This window comes from Haemaphysalis longicornis, unplaced genomic scaffold, assembly GCF_048455015.1.
Source record: "Haemaphysalis longicornis isolate Haplotype H1 unplaced genomic scaffold, Haemaphysalis longicornis Haplotype H1 scaffold_13, whole genome shotgun sequence".
NCBI classification, from domain to species: Eukaryota; Metazoa; Arthropoda; class Arachnida; order Ixodida; family Ixodidae; genus Haemaphysalis; species Haemaphysalis longicornis.
In genome coordinates, this window is record NW_027526233.1 from 2,661,976 (window position 1) to 2,665,999 (window position 4,024).

Here is a 4,024-nt window from a genome sequence, read left to right on the forward strand (position 1 = left end):
TTATCCACCGCACCACTACTTCTTACCATCCACAGACCAATGGGCTCACGGAAAGATTAAATCGGACACTGGGCGATATGTTGGCAACTTTTGTTTCGGCAGACCACACCGACTAGGACCAAGTTCTTCCGTACGTAACTTGCGCGTACAACACCGCCACTCAAGCAACTACGGGATTTTCGCATTTGTTTCTCCTCTACGGCCGCGAGCCGTCATGTCCGCTCGACACCATCCTGCCGTACCGACCAGATGCATCTGAATGTACCCCGGTGTCACAGGCATCTCGACACGCCGAAGAGTGTCGCCAGCTCGCCCGGGCCCTGACTTCCGAGAAGCAATCTCGCCAGAAGCAGCGTCACGACGATGGAACACCGCCCCCTGAGTTCGCTGCCGGTTCTCTTGTGTGGCTGTAGATACCCTCGACTGTTCCTGGTCTTGCTGAGAAGTTGCTGTCCAAATATCACGGTCCTTACCGTGTAATCGAGCGCGCATCCCCAGTGAACTACGTAGTTGAGCCGCTCACGTTGTCTCCGGACCTTCGTTGTCGCGGTCGCGAAACTGTGCACGTTGACCGTCTCAAGGCTTACCTCAAACCGATGGTTTTATCTTGCCCTTAGGTCGCCAGGATGGCTTCTTATGTCCGCGGGGGGTAATTGTAGTGCAAAAAATTTGCCCACTTAGAGTATGCTATCAGGAACTGCGAAGGACGCAGTATGCCCCGTGTGGGTATGCTCTGATACGGTGGCCATGGGCAATAATGGGTACGTAGTGAATGGGGACTGTGAAGTCGACGAGGAGGTAGCACTGGCCTCGGAGAGAACGCGCCACTATCTCTGATAGCTCGCAGCAACGTGATCATCGCTCCGGCAAGTCTCAGTGCCTACCTGAACACCGCCACCTGGAACGCTACCATTCCCTGCCAATAAACACCTCTTCAATATATATATATATATATATATATATTAATGATTGGCAGTCAAGAATGCCAAGGAAAGGAAAGGGGAGGGTGCGGTAGGTCAATGAAACAGATAAACAAATCAAGAATTTTCGGAAGAAAGGAAGTGGAGAAAAAAGGCCCGCCCGGTGGGATCCGAACCGACGACCTCCAGAGTACGCGTCTGGTGTGATGACCAGTACTACCGGCGGGGCTGTTTTTCCTGTCCACTCTCTCGGGTATTTATGTTAAGGGATTGTCTTCGTTTAACGGTGGTAGCTAGCGCCACTCGGACTACTCGGGGTGAAGGGGACCTTTTTTACCCCCGGGTCGTAAAAGAAGGGTAAATAAGAAGGTTGGTCAGCAAGCTCGGAGGCCGCGGTAAAATCTTTGTTCTCTGAGACAGCGGCGACCATGCGGACGCCTGAAGGCTACTTTTGCAAAAATGTTCTCGGAGCAATGCTCCGTCTACAGTGGTTGGAGTCGTGCCGAGCAACTGTTGCATGTGCCGCAAAGGCTGGCTAGAATTACGGTCGCCGAGTTCCGTGCCGCGAAGCAATGGCATCAGCCGTTGTGGTTCGGAGGGCGTAACTCGGCAAACAAGGGTTTCGTTTAGCGTTGCATATGCATTTTCTACAGGTGGTCCGAGCAAAAGACCCCTTACTTCACTGGCTATGGCGGGCGGCACACTGCTGACTACGTAGTGATATTTCCTAAGGTCTGCAGTGAGGCACAATGCTTCGAACTGCGATTCCCCGTGTATGAACCAAAGTGCGGGGTTCGCTGTCCAAAAGGGGCCCAGCTTACCGCCCACTGAGGAGACCGTCTGTGGTGGGCATTGAAGCCATATGGCGGCTGGTTCGAGGTTCCGGTGGCTGCCTCTGAATTCCGGGTCAACAATGTTGGGACGCGCAGCTACGAAGAGCTGCGCAAGTGTGCAACCCCCGTCCCAAACTGACTTTTCCGCGTGCGCAGTGGTGTTCCTGGCTAACCTTGCACCCGGGGCCCCAGCAAATTTGTCACCCCCTCTTATACAAAATATCAGCTATAATCAGTTAAAATAATTTCATTTGTTTTATTTTCTTTATTTTGTTTATTTCCTTTATTTTATTTATTTTAGTTTCCTTTATTTTAATTTATTTATTTTATTTTTCTGAATATTTTTGAATTAAGTTTACCAACTTATTTTGTATTGTTAAAATAAAGTGTTGAAATAACAACAAAAGACATATCTATTTTTTCTTAGAAATGAACAAAAACATATACAGTTAACCACGATGCAGAACATTTGGGGATATTTTGGCAATAATGAAGGAAGAGTGATGATAAAGTGAGCATGCTTTGCTTCTTTTAGTTTTTTTTTCATGAATACTCGTTATTTATTTTCTCTGAAGAATCCAGGCTTGTGGATTACCTGAATATTTACCCTTACAGAAAAGCCGTTTGTTTTGGTTTTTAGAGCTCTAATTATTGCATTAAACCAATGCGAACTACGGTTCATTAAAATGATCTTTCCAGGAATATACAAGAACTGCTTTAAACATGCACCAGTTTTCATCAAGCAAACGATTTTCAGAATTTTTCATACATTTATTTACGAATCGGGTGGTCAGTAGAAGCAAAAGTGACTTTTCCATAATCGCAAATCCTTTTTGGTCTGTTGGACGAATGATGAGATGGCACATTCAGCGGGACAGAGGCAATACAGACAATAGAGATATCGCTAATGTCAGGCATGTGGCTAATATTTGAAACAATGTCTGGGACACTTAGTATTAGGTCGAACATACAGATGAAGATGTCCTGTTTAGCTGGGTAGTCGCTTGTCTTATGTAAAAGTAAGCGCATAATGATCGGAAAGTAGAGGATTCCGATAGCGTTGTCACAGTCGTAGAGGATTTCCAGGTAATGTGGGGGAAATTAAAACTGGCAAGAAAAAACATGGCATGATTAGAAATTTTGAAATAAAATACATATAGTGCGTCGAGCAGGTCATTAGAAAATCCCGCGTTAGCGGGTGGTGTGAAATAGCAGCAAAAATATATTCTTCTAATATCCTGCAGTTATGCGAAAGGAAACAAGATCGAGCTTTGTAAAAAAAATCATTTAGAGACATTCAAAGATTTTGGCAACATCATTTACAATGCCACTTGAATTACTATTCTTTTTTTAGGATAGGGCAATGCGTACAATTATTTTAACTATTTTGACGTAATAAGATGTTCTTTGACATCGTGAAAACTGAAGCGTGGCTGTTTTTTTGCCTTCACTTCAGTTATTAGCAAACAAAAATATTTGGTGGTAGTGGTTGGTCTCCGTTGGAGTGGAAACTTGCGGAACACTAGTGGAGCATTACATTTGGTTTTACGTTATAAAAAGTTTTGTGTCACTGAACTGTAGTCGTATAGGGGGATATTAAGGCGAATATAAAAATTTCTGGGAATTAGGGGTAATGGAGCGTCAGGTCTTGTAGCCTAAATACATTCGGTGCAATTTTAAAATCTTTCAGACGCCTGCTACAGCGCAAACAATGCTTTGTCAGATTCGAAATTAAGGGTTCTTAATAAGCGGATGGGTCATTCAAGGGAGATCGTTGTCCTGCCAATATCATACAGTGTTGAAATTGTTACGTCTGTGGAACTAGGGACGTATTTTTGTTGTTTTTGATTTTCTGGTTCCAGATGCCAGACCTTTTTCCAGTAGCGATCTGCACATGCACGGACCGCCGGTCCGGTATTCTTGAAAGTAGCCTCGGGCGAAATAAACCAAAGGGCACCCCCTCAGCTTCTTGTTGGGGCGCAGCGGCTATGCTTCCTAGGGCTGCACATCTTTATTTCCTCTTTTCGGGCAGTTCGCAGAGTTCGTACGCGCACAAAAGAAGGCTTTCAAAGGAAAGGGGCAAACGTTTTGAGGCTGACCACGCTGCCAGCACTTTGCTACCAGTGATGGGGAGACGAAAATGGAAAAAAAAGTGAAGAAAAATGGTTGCTTCGGTCACTGCAAATAAGTCACGCGAGCGTGCGCCCGCTACTGTGACATTCATTGGATAGGCACGGGTGACGTTGGGTGCGGGAGGGATCGCAGGACCAG